At 50.6% G+C, this 13,370-nt stretch overlaps 1 protein-coding gene across 1 annotated transcript in view; it reads right to left on the minus strand.

Annotated features, from left to right (window-relative positions):
* The window catches only part of LOC132587840 (coronin-2B), a 92,816-nt gene that overhangs the window by 32,175 nt on the left and 47,271 nt on the right, over window positions 1–13,370 (minus strand). The gene's annotated exons all lie outside the window — the stretch shown is intronic.

The following is a 13,370-nucleotide window of genomic DNA, read 5'->3' on the forward strand; positions in this document are numbered from 1 at the left end:
AATGCCAGTAGCTCATGAAGGAGAATTTTTGCTCACAAGACTCCACAGCTTAGAGGGAGCTTTGTTTACAGGGTGTGAGTTGTGGAGAGAGGGCGGGAAGGAGATTGTAAGCCTCTCCTTCAGGCAGTGAAGGGTGGGGTATAAGAACATAAGAACATCAGAGAAGTCATGTTGGATCAGGCCAGTGGCCCATCCAGTTCAACACTCTGTGTCACACAGGGGCCAAAAAACCCAGGTACCATCAGGAGGTCCATCAGTGGGGCCAGGACATTAGAAGCCCTCCCACTGTGCCCCCCCAGCACCAATACAGAGCATCACTACCCCAGAAAGAGAGTTCCAACAATATGCTATGGCTAATAGCCACTGATGGACCTCTGCTCCAGATGTTTATCCAATCCCCTCTTGAAGCTGGCTATGCTTGTAGCCGCCACCACCTCCTGTGGCAGTAAAGTCCATGTGTTAATCACCCTTTGGGTGAAGGACTTCCTTTTATCTTTTCTAACCCAGCTGCTCAGCAATTTCATCGAGTGCCCACAAGTTCTTGTATTGTGAGAAAGGGAGAAAAGTACTTCTTTCTCTGCTTTCTCCATCCCATGCATAATCTTGTAAACCTCTATCATGTCATCCTTCAGTTGACGTTTCTCCAAGCTAAAGAGCCCCAAGCAATTTTAACCTTTCTTCATAGGGAAAGTGTTCCAACCCTTGAATCATTCTAGTTGCCCTTCTCTGCACTCTTCTAATGCTATAATATCTTTTTTGAGGTGTGGTAACCAGAATTGAATACAATACTCCAAATGAGGCCACACCATCGATTTATACAGGGGCATTATGATACTGGCTGATTTGTTTTCAATTCCCTTCCTAATAATTCCCAGCATAGCATTGGCCTTTTTTATCGCAGTCGCACACTGTCTCGACATAAAACCAACTCCTCCTCCTCCGCTCACAGTCTCAGACAACAAGCTTTTAAAAGTCATTTGTTTTTTTCTGAAATTGGGGGGCGGGGAAGCCCACAATGTAAAGTAAAATATTTCCCAAATTCCCCTCCTGCTTCTTCATTCTATTTATAGACAGCCGCCCCAATGATAGACAGTGCTTCGACAGAGCTCCATTTTCCCACCAGCTGGGACGCAAACACTCGCCCATTGTGGCTGGCCAGGAAGGGAAGCCCGAAGAAGCCCCCAGGGAGAGGCTCAGCCCCCCTCATAGGAAAGGTCAAGCCCATTGCAGCACAATGTGGTGGCGGGGGGGGAGCTGCCACCCCCTCCAGGCCAGCCCCCCCTCCCAAAGCCACTTGGTCATGGAGCATCAGCCATGACTGGGCACTGAAGGGCAAGTCATAGTGTTTTTACATTCAGTTTGATCCAGAGTTTCAGAGTCTTTAAATTGCCTGCCACCGTTCCACTTTAATTATTTTCCTTTTACATTTGTGGACTTACACTGCTCATTTTGCATAGCCAAACTTTTATAATGCCTGCTGAAAGCGTTTCAGTTTTGGGAGGGGGTGTGTGTGTCTGATCAGAGGGCAGCCGGAATACCAGCGCTTCTTTAAATGAATACGATTGCTTGGAAATCCTGTCAACACTGCAAAAACAATACAAATTTAAATTACAAGCTGAGGCAAGCAATGATATGTAAAAATTTCAAGCGCTGTCAGTTCTCCTGCAAACGACTGCACCTTGTGGCTTTTGGAGGAGTCTTTTAAAACTTCTACAATGCAAGTTTGAAACGCGTGTAGAGAAAGGACCGGATCAAAACGAGTTTCGAAAAAAACGCTGCAGCAGCAGCGCCAGAACCCATCTCACCGAAACAAATGTACATGCCTTGGGCAGCAGCGATGCAAAACAGTTGTGCGAACGTTAGGTAATGTAAAAGGTGAGTTTCCAATGCGGTGATAGAGAGTCACTAACTGTCAGTGTAAAAACACCCAATGTCACAGAAATCTCTCGTCCAGGAAGCCTGTTTGTGGGGGAGGGCGGGAGGGATGTATCAAAGACTCTGCCACGCCCTCTATGCCACAGGCTCATGTTTGGTCCCACATTTCCTCTCTGCCCCCTGTTTCCAAGCAAGCCACCCTCTTGAACGAAGGCCAATTTTGAGCCTTGCCAGGGGGTAAAGGCTGGGTCACCCATGGGGCAGCCCTCCCCAGCATGCCAGCCTGTGCCGGAGGAACTTTGCTGACCTTTTGTGCCCCTTCGATAACAACCGTTGGCAGCTTCCTTTCTTTCTGGCCACTAGTTCAGGACTGAGCCCTGCAGGAGATTGGTCAAGAGAGGGGTCTCAGTGAGGTGTCCCCCCTCTCTTGGTCAAGAGAGCCAGTTTGGTGTAGTGGTGAAGTGCGCGGACTCTTATCTGGGAGAATCAGGTTTGATTCTCCACTTCTCCACTTGCAGCTGCTGGGATGGCCTTGGGTTAGCCATAGCTCTTGTAGGAGTTGTCCTTGAAAGGGCAGCTTCTGTCAGAGCTCTCTCAGCCCCACCCCCCTCACAGGGTGTCTGTTGTGGGGGAGGGAGGGAAAGGAGATTGAGAGCCACTATGATCTAATCTACCATTAGATGGTAGTGGATTTTGGGATATAAATCCAATATCTTCATCTACCTCACAGGGTGTCTGTTGTGGGGGAGGAAGGGAAAGGAGATTGTGAGCCGCTCTGAGACTCTTCGGAGTGGAGGGTGGGATATAAATCCAATATCTTCATCTACCTCACAGGGTGTCTGTTGTGGGGGAGGAAGGGAAAGGAGATTGTGAGCCACTCTGAAATCCGGAGTGGAGGGCGGGATAGAAATCCGATATCTTCATCTTCTTCTGTTGAGATGTGGGCATGGCACTTTGGCCAGCCAATCTCCGGGCACAAAAGTTTCTTCTCGTCACTTGCAGGCCTCAAAATGACAGCCCCGGGAGCCCCCACGGTCCCCATCTCAAAGTGGGCCACCAACATGGCTGAGAAGCAGGCACAGTCTAGAGTCAAACAGGGCTCACCACGTCTCTGAGCCGAGTGGCTCTTATGGCACTGCCCACATGGCTGCTGGCACCGCTGAGGCTCGGGTCGGCTCACTTCATGGCAGTGGGCTGCTGGAAACTTTCTTGGCTGGCTAAATCTGTGTCTGCCTGCCTGTGCCCAGCAATAGCCAGAGACCTAAACAGCGTGGGACACTCTATTGTTACCTGGGTTTCCCAGATCCTAGGCTGACACCATGTTGGCTCTTTAAAAGGGCCGCTGTCATGAGCACTGGCACACGGAGCTTCCCCGCTGAATCAGGCCCTTGGTTCTGTTTTGCCTGCTCTGAACGGGAGCTGTTCTCTGGGGTGGCAGGCAAAGGTCTTCACTGCTGCTGCTGCCAGGAATTGAACCCGGAGCCTTCTGCGTGGAAAGAAGCCCCCCTGCCCTGGCCCCTCCCTCCCCCAGCATCCTTCATTCTCTTGTAGGGAGGGGAGGCTACAAATGTCCCACATCAAATTAAACCACATTCTCCTCGGTTAGCAGGCAAGATCTCTTTGTCTGTCCCCATAAAGGAAGCCGGCTGGAGACCTGCCTTCAGGCTTGTATGTTATAAAAGTTGCTATGGAAACCGGAGGGCAAAACTGCGCTTGACATCACTTGGCGGAGACGAGGAGTGAAAAGGAATCGAGAGGATGCTGCCCGGACTGGCAGCCTGACAGCCAGTGCCTCTCCCAAACAGAGCTCGGAACCTCAGAGGTGGAAAAGGCACGTCTGTGTCCAGCTCCGGGCCCTGGGCTGGCCTCCCAGCTGGCTTCGATGCTGATTTCCAGCCACAGAGAGTTTCCTTGAGTTCTCCTCCCAAGATCGGCCTGGGAGGTGAGTCTCTCCCGTTCCTTCTCTGCACATGGAGAACAGAGACCTCTCCCTGAGAACGGGCCCAGCAGCCCGGCTAGAGCAGGCAGGTCTCACAGTGGACTCCATTTATTCACTGCACTATTTTGCCATAGATGCTGACTTGCTACTATTTTGCAGGCTTCACCCCTGCCCACCAGCTGTATGCAGCTCCGCTCACTGTACCCCATTTCATTGTATGAAGAAGTGTGCATGCACACAAAAGCTTACATTCTGTATAGAAAGCCACGGTTAGGATATACTATGTAATAGGGTATAAAGTTATTTGGTGTTACTAGAGTTGCATGCAAAAGAAGACGACTGTAGATTTATACCCCGCCCTTCTCTCTGAAACAGAATCTCAGAGCTGCTCACAATCTCCTTTATCTTCCTCCTTTATCTCCTTTATGTGAGGTGGGCGGGGCTGAGAGAGGTCTCCCAGAAGCTGCCCTTTCAAGGACAACTCAGCGAGCGCCATGGCTGACCCAAGGCCATTCCAGCAGCTGCAAGTGGAGGAGTGGGGAATCAAACCCAGTTCTCCCAGATAAGAATAATAGAATTATAGAGTTGGAAGGGACCTTCAGGGTCATCTAGTCCAACCCCCCTGCACAATGCAGGACACTCACAAGCACCTCCCCCTAAATTCACAGGATCCTCATTGCTGTCAGATGACCATCTAGCCTCTGTTTAAAAACCTCCAAGGAAGGAGAGTCCACCACCTTCCGTGGAAGCCTGTTCCACTGAGGAATCGCTCTAACTGTCAGGAAGTTCTTCCTAATGTTGAGCCAGAAACTCTTCTGATTTAATTTCAACCCATTGGGTTGAAATTGTCCTACTTTCTGGGGCCATAGAAAACAATTCCACACCCTCCTCTATAGGACAGCCCTTCGAGTACTTGAAGATGGTGATCCTATCACCTCTCAGCCGCCTCCTCTCCAGGCTAAACATGCCCAGCTCCTTCAACCTTTCTTCATAGGACTTGGTCTCCAGAGTCCCCACACTTAACCTCTACACTGAACTGCAACCAAAATCCACTACCATCTAATGTTAGATTAGATCATAGAATGTAACAGATCTGCAATCATATTATAGTAGAAATATTTACCCACTGTATGTATATTAACCTCCTTTCCTTATTTCCCCCTATTCCCCACTCTACTCTATTTCCTTTCTTGAAAACTTAATAAAACTTTCCTTTAAAAAAAAATGCAAAACTTTGTTGGTCTAAAAAGTGTTGCTGGACTCCAACTTTGGACTCCAACGGGCCAGTGACTGTCCGCGGGCATCTTTGGCTGGGTTCCCATCCGACGGGGACAAGATAAGGCAATTATCGCCCAACCGGAAAACGCAGACATTTCCAACCGGCTTCCCACCCTGACTATGATAACTTGTTTGAACTGCGCTCCCTCGTCCGGACAGGGATGCTTTTGCGGGTGGCTGGACAGAGCCCCTCCCCTCCCTTCCTCTGGCTTGGCTCTCCTCTCCTGGGAGAAAAGGAACTGAGTGGTACCCTGGGAAATCTAGAAAGGAGGAGGGGAACACCTGTGGGGTTTCAGCAATGGCAGGGGTGGAATTATAGCAGGAGAAGAAATGCAGAAGAAAAATTGCAGATTTATACCCCGCTCTTCTCTCTGAATCAGAGACTCAGAGCGGCTTACAATCTCCTGTAGCAGGAACTCATTTGCACATGAGGCTACACCTTCCTGATGTAGCCAATCCTCCAAGAGCTTACAAAAAAGAGCCTTGTAAGCTCTTGGAGGATTGGCTACATCAGGGGCTTGTGGTCTAATATGCAAAGGAGCTCCTGCTAGAATTCCACCCCTGAGCAATGGGGCTTTATAGCAAACGGGCTCGGTGACAACATTTGCGGGATGGGTACAGCAAAAAGAAGGCAGATGGGAAGGCGTGGGAAGAGAAGGGCTAATGAGGATGACAGACGCCCAGCGAGAACCAGGCAGACAGACAGACGGGGAGGGGGTATTGCTGCAGTCCCAAAAGCCACCCCATTCTCCTACAGTCTCCTGAACACACAACGCTGCCTTCTATTGGATCCAGCCCCTGGTCCATCAAAGCCAGCGTGGTCTCCTCAGACCGGCAGCAGCTTTCCGGAGCCTCAGGTTGAGGTCTTTCATATTATCTACACCCCAATCCTGTAACTGGAGATGCTGGGGATCGAACCTGCAGCCTTCTGCATGCCAAACAGGTGCTCTATTGCTGAGGCACAATGGCCTCTTCCAAGACAGGGGGTCCAGAAGTCCAGACAGTAAGCAGGGGTGGAATTCCAGCAGGAGCTCCTTTGCATATTAGGCCACACACCCCTGATGTAGCCAATCCTCCAAGAGCTTGCAAAAAAAGAGCCTTGTGAGCTCTCGGAGAATTGGCTCCATCAGGGGTGTGTGGCCTAATCTGCAAAGGAGCTCTTGCTAGAATTCCACCCCTGAAAGAGCTCTGGAGGGGGTCAGAGAGGGTCAGCAGGGAGGCATGAGTGGGTGAGAGAGTGCAGTTGTGCGGGGGGGGGGAAGAGTTGGTGTTTGCCCAGGGCAGGAGACTCAAATGGGGCTTGGCCACCCCAAGTTCGCCAGCTTCCCCTCTTCCAACTCCAGGTGCCCTCAGTCTGTTGGAGGTTCGTGCCAGGGGTTTCAGGGCCCTGGTGGGAGAGTGCCGGAGTCCCGACCCTGTCCCCCCCCTTTAGTACCCCTTCCCCCCCCACCTGTTCTCCTCCATCACTACAAAGCAGACGGATGGAAATCTCCCTCACGCCACTGTGGCTGCGGAGAAGAAAGGAAATTAAAAAGTCTGAGCGGAGCAGCGTTCCCTCTAAGCTGAGTGCGTGTGAGCTGGCTCACAGGTTCGTTTGCCTCCGGCTCACACCTTTTTGTCTTCGCTCAGGAAAAATGGCCCCAGAACAAACTAATTGATGCAGGAGCTCACCACTTGAATGCCTGTAGCTTACAAAGTAGAAATTTTTGCTCACAAGCCTCCACAGCTTAGAGGGAGCATTGGATGGGAGTAAAGTTTTATTACGACAATTATTTATTTCATTCGATTTATATCCCGCCCTACCCCACCGAAGTGGGCTCAGAGCGGCTCACAACACGGAATTCTAACAATAAAATCAAGAATTAAAATACATTAACAATTTACACAGTAAAAATAAACACAATTCTTCAGCGTACTATCCTACAGTCTTCCTTAAAATTCAGATTCAGATGCCGGTCAGTTGTATGCCAACCGGAAGACGACTGTCTTACAGGCCCTGCGGAACTGCCCAAGGTTCCGCAGGGCCCTCACCATTTCCGGCAGCTGGTTCCACCAACTGGGGGCTGTGATCGAAAAAGCCCTGTCCCTAGTTGACTTCAAACGGGCCTCCTTTGGCCCAGGGATTGTAAGGAGATTTTGAGAACCTGATCTCAGTACTCACCGAGGAACATATGGGGAGAGACGGTCCCTAAAGTAAACAGGTCCTAGGCCATATAGGGCTGTAAAGGTAATAACCAGCACCTTGTACCGAACTCGGTATATTATTGGCAGCCAGTGCAGTCCCAGAAGCCCCGGCTGCTTATAATCCAGGAAGCATTTGAAGGTGGATGCTGAGCTGATATCGTTTAGTACCCCTTCTGGTGACATCAAGGGATGCGTGGCATGTGCAAGTGAGCTGTGCTTATGAGCTCCAGCACCTCTTTTTCTACAAAACGACTCCTGATTCTGGAGATGGGCTTGCACATGAAAGCTTATACCCAGAATTGCACTTTGTTGGGTCGTAAAGGAGCCACTGGGCTCAAACTTTACGGTTAACAGTTAGGAATGTTGGGAGGGTTGAATGCTAGGCAGGGGGGTGTCGGGAAAGGTGGGAGAGAGGCACAGAACTGCCCAGTTTTAGGACAGCAGAAAGAACCCCGTTTGGGTCAGCTCACAACAAACACACTCCCAAATATCACAATAGTTCTATGCACAAGAAATGCAGGGTTGCATTCAAACACATGGCCTTTCAGTCTGCCGCATGACATAGTCCAGTCTGGGCCCTGAGGGATCTGCTTTAGTTCCGCGGGGCCTGTAAAACAGAGCTCTTTCGCCAGGCTTTTAGCTGAGGCAGTGGACGTCACTTGTTACCGGCCTCCCCACTTCATTCCATCCCAGTTCTATAAGACCTGCTGGACCTCGACAAGAGGCCATGTCTGTGAGGCAGAATTTGCCATTTTAGAATCACAGAATCATAGAGTTGGAAGGGACCTCCAGGGTCATCTAACCTTAACCCCTGCACAATGCAGGAAACTCACAAACACCTCCCCCTAAATTCACAGGATCCTCATTGCTGATCCAACATGGCTTCTCTTATGTTCTTATAACCATGCATTGGATTTTTCCTATCTAAATGCAGAACTTTACATTTATCCCCATTAGAATTCATTTTATTGATTTTAGCCCAGTTTTCCAGCCTGTCAAGGTCGTCCTGTATCCTGTTTCTGTCTTCTTCTTTGTTTGCAACCCCTCCCAATTTAGTATCATCTACAAATTTAATAAGCATTCCCTCTATTCCTTCATCCAAATCATTGATAAAGATGTTGAACAAAACAGGTCCCATATGGTTGCGTTATTAGCAGCGCAACTGACACAACTCCAGAGGACAGATCAGATCCTCTGTATGCCCATACATAATTGTGTTTTTTTGCTAATCCTTTCAAATCTCTCTGCAGCTCCAACCTAACCAAAGCTCTCAGAGCAGAATCCGCTGTACAATTAAAACCTTTTGGAAATCTGAGAAAAGCGCTAAAGCCAGGACTCCTTGGGAAAAGGGTAAAAGGCTTTGACCAGAGGCTAGCATGCTAAAATTCTATGTGCGCACATGAAAGAAACTTCCATCCCACTCCTCCACCTCGATGAATCTGAATCCGCTCGCTTCCAGTTGGAGAACACGGGGTGCAAACAAAGCACTATCTTCTCCAGGGTGCAAATAAAATGATCCCTGCGCGGTGATCTACAGCCAGGGCTTTTTTGTAGCAGGAACTCCTTTGCATATTAGGCTACACCCCCTGATGTAGCCAATCCTCCAAGAGCTTACAGGGCTCTTCGTACAGGGCCTCCTGTAAGCTCCAGGAGGATTGGCTACATAGGGTTGGGGGTGAAGCTTAATATGCAAAGGAGTTCCTGCTACAAAGAAAGCCCTGCATGACACCCAAAAGTGTAAGAACAAGAAAAGCATGCCACCTGCCTTGGCCACTGGCCTAAGGAGCATTTCCGCATCGATGGTGCTGTGGTGGTCGGATTTCCCTGAAGCCCAACAGCCACTGTTGGACCTTCACAGGAGACAGAATCAAGTCTCCCCCAGGATTCTGATATTAAATGATGCTGGGGTGGAGAACTACAAATCCCATCAGGCTGTGCAAAAACGGCTCATGCACAAACTGTTGCAGGTGCTGGGGTTTTGTGGCTAAAGTGAGCTGGAGTGGGCTGGTGGTCCGGGTTCCCTCTAAGCTGAGTTAGTGTGAGCCAGCACACCATTTTTTTACCTCTCACATTTTTGTCTTAAGATCAGGAAGGATATCCCCAGAACAAATTAATGTATGCAGCAGATCACAACTTTAAAGCCAATAATTCATGGAGCAGAATTTTTGCTCACAAGACCCCACAGGTTAGAGCAGGGATCCTCAAACTACGGCCCATGGGCCAGATGCGGCCCGCCGGGTTATGGCAAAATCAGACTGGAAGTGACGTTTGACCTAAACTCGCGTTAGCAACGCACACTTCTGGCACTGGGCTGAGGCGGCGGAGACAGAGTGCGAGGTGATACCGAGGTGAGGTGAGTTCCCAGGCCGGGGTGTGTGGTGTGGGGAAGGGAGAGAGATGCAGAAGACGGAGAACTGACGGCCCGTGGCCTTGTACAGTAACGGCAGTCCAGCCCTCCAACAGTCTGAGGGACAGTGAACTGGCCCCCTATTTTAAAAGTTTGAGGACCCCTGGGTTAGAGGGAATATTGCTGAGTCCAGAAACAGGCTTTTTAGCAGAGTGGATAGGGGGTGTCAGGCAATGTTCTCTCTCAGCTGAGTTAGCGTGAACTAGCTCACAATTTTTTAGCCTCCAGCTCACACATTTTTGTCTCAGCTCAGGAAAAATGGCCCCAGAGAACACTCATTGATGCAGGAGCTCCCAACTTTAATGCCAGCAGCTCACAAAGTAGAATTTTTGCTCACAAGACTCCACAGCTTTAGAGGGAATATTGTGGTTACCAGGGCTTTTTAGTAGAAAAAGCCCAGCAGGAACTCATTTGCATTTTAGGACACACCCCCTGACATCACCATTGTTTCACATAGGGCTTGTTGCAGAAAAAGCCCAGCATGAACTCATTTGCATATTAGACCACACCCCCTGACACCAAGCCAGCCAGAACTGCGTTCCTGTGTGCTCCTGCTCAAAAAAGCCCTGGTGGTTACCATGTTTGAACCTTTGAGACCCAGGTTCGAATCCCCTCTCTTACACGGTGAACTTGGCCCGTCAACTCTCAGCCCAGCCCGCCTCATGGGGGTGTTGTGAAGAGTCCCCACTGGGGAGAAAAGCAAGGGATTAATGCAGTTTATAAATGTGTATTTAACAGTCTCAAATGAATACCAAACTGTCTTTGGAACTGTTAGAAACCAGTGGGTGAACACTGATGTGCCAGGGGATTCTGTGGTTGATCTAAAACTTGTGTAACGTAAGAGTCACATAGAATAAACATCAGATATTTGAGAGCCGCAAGACATGAATGTCAGATGTTTGAGAGCCGCAGGACAGGAAGGAAAGAAAAGAGACTGGAGAGGGAGGAGAGAGGGAGAAGCGGAAAGAAAGCCGTTTTGAATGCATTTTTCAAGCTACTGGCTGGCTTGGTGGAGATAAGTAATTTAAAGAGAGAAATGCCTTCTCCAAGCTGGCAAATAGGGTGGTGGGGGCTTCGAGAGCCGCGCAATACGTGTGAAAGAGCCACGTGTGGCTCCCGAGCTGCAGTCTGGCCACCCCAGATCTAAAACAGTGTCCCCAAACATGTTCCCCACTGAAACTCAGCACAATAACTACTGAATTTAATTCCATTAAAATCCAAGCACTCACAGAGTGACATTTTTGAACTGACAAAAGAACTGACTCTGTAAAACTATTTGGACACCTCGAGTTGCTTTGACTGCTAGACCCCCCACCCCTTTGCAAGTGGGGAGGTATACCCTTATGGTAGCAGGGGGAGGGGGGCAGACAAGGCTGAATTTGCCTTGAGATACTCTGAATCTGCCCGGATCTGGTGCTCGAAGATCAAAATAGTTGCACTCCTTCTTTTCCTGCACTCAGACCCCTGCTTCATGTTCCCAATGAAGTCATCCGTTCATTCCCCAGATGTATTCCCCCCCCCCCAGAGTTGCTTCTTTAATTGAATCGGCTGCAGATGGAGAAGGGCCGACAATCAGCGTTTTAATTGTCACGCACAGCTTGTCTCTTATTCATATTCCAAAAAATGAGGTCGTATGTCTGAGCTGCGGTTTAGAACTTTCCCTCCCATCCCTGGGCTGCAGAATCTGTGGCCTGTGGTTACAAAGTCAACCATCCAGAATTCCCCCAGCCCCTTTCTCAGCATCCGTAGCCCTTGGGCCGTTAACCCCTCGTACCCGTAACAGAGCACCCATCCTGCAAAAGGACCTGCAGTTGGAGCAGGCAGCTCTCGGTTAAATAGAGGACTTTCTGCCTTTGACACCAGGAAAGCGCAAGAGCCCAGCAACATCTTCAAAAGCTGCTCTCCTGCCACAAATTTTGTTAGTATTAAAGATGCTCCAGGACTTCTGTCCTTTCCTTCTGATCCAGACAGACTAATGCAGTCCCCCCATCTTGATCTATCTGAAGCAGAGACTGCAGTGACTCATAGAACCATAGGGCAGGAAGCGACCCCCAAGGTCATCTCGTCCAACCCCCTGCACAATGCAGGAACTTCACTGTGTGAGACAGGAGGCTGGACTAGATGGACCCTCCCTGGTCTGACCCAGCAGGGCTCTTCTGATATTCTTCTCAGGGGAAGGCCTCAGCCTCTCTGCCCTGTTGTTGGCCCTCCAGAGGAACTGGCTGGCCCCTGTGTGAGACAGGAGGCTGGACTAGATGGACCCTCACTGGTCTGATCCAGCAGGGCTCTTCAGATGTTCTTATTAAGGTCTCAACCTCTCTGCCCTGATGTTGGCTCTCCAGAGGAACTGGTTGGCCACTGTGTGAGGCAGGAGGCTGGACTAGATGGACCCTCCCTGTTCTGATCCAGCAGGGCTCTTCTGATGTTCTTCTCAAGGGAAAGCCTCGGCCTCTCTGCCCTGTTGTTGGCCCTCCAGAGCAACTGGTTGGCCACTGTGTGAAGCAGGAGGCTGGACTAGATGGACCCTCCCTGGTCTGATCCAGCAGGGCTCTTCTGATGTTCTTCTCAGGGGAAGGCCTCAGCCTCTCTGCCCTGTTGTTGGCCCTCCAGAGGAACTGGTTGGCCACTGTGTGAGGCAGGAGGCTGGACTAGATGGACCCTCCCTGTTCTGATCCAGCAGGGCTCTTCTGATGTTCTTCTCAAGGGAAAGCCTCGGCCTCTCTGCCCTGTTGTTGGCCCTCCAGAGCAACTGGTTGGCCACTGTGTGAAGCAGGAGGGTGGACTAGATGGACCCTCCCTGGTCTGAACAAGCAGAGCTCTTCTGATGCTCTTCTCAGGGGAAGGCTTCAGCCTCTCTGCCCTGTTGTTGGCCCTCCAGAGGAACTGGTTGGCTGCTGTGTGAGACAGGAGGCTGGGCTAGATGGACCCTCCCTGGTCTGACCCAGCAGGGCTCTTCTGATGCTCTTCTCAGGGGAAGTCCTCAGCCTCTCTGTCCTGTTGTTGGCCCTCCAGAGGAACTGGTTGGCCACTGTGTGAGGCTGGACTAGATGGACCCTCACTGGTCTGACCCAGCAGGGCTCTTCTGGTGTTCTTCTCAGGGGAAGGCCTCGGCCTCTCTGCCCTGTTGTTGGCCCTCCAGAGGAACTGGTTGGCCACTGTCTGAGGCAGGATGCTGGATTGGATGGACCCTTCCTGGTCTGACCCAGCAGGGCTCCTCTGATGTTCAGTCTTGAGGGCTTAGAATGGGACTCCGAAGAGGACAGCACTTGGGCTTGTGAACTTCTGCAGACTGTGCATTCAGGCACACAGTGCTTCACAGGCAAAGGAAATGCAACATCGGCCCTTGTGATTGGCAGGCAGCAGCAAGCCCTCCAGTTGGTTCATCCTGACCTCTGCCTGCTTGCCAGGCCTGCCCCTGTTCCTTTCAAGGAGGCTTTACCCAGGAGCTGCTCTGGGTGGATCGAGCCCCCTGCCCTGTCCTGTTTCCCACCCCCTGCTCCCCTCCCAGCTATGCCTGTGGGCGGGGCTTTTTTGTAGCAGGAACTCCTTTGCATATTAGGCCACGCACCCCTGATGTAGCCAATCCCCCAAGAGCTTACAGGGCTCTTAGTACAGGACCTACTGTAAGCTCCAGGAGGATTGGCTATCTCAGGGGTGCGTGGCCTAATATGCAAAGGTGTTCCAGCT

Source organism: Heteronotia binoei, chromosome 19, assembly GCF_032191835.1.
Source record: "Heteronotia binoei isolate CCM8104 ecotype False Entrance Well chromosome 19, APGP_CSIRO_Hbin_v1, whole genome shotgun sequence".
In the NCBI taxonomy this organism is placed as follows: domain Eukaryota; kingdom Metazoa; phylum Chordata; class Lepidosauria; order Squamata; family Gekkonidae; genus Heteronotia; species Heteronotia binoei.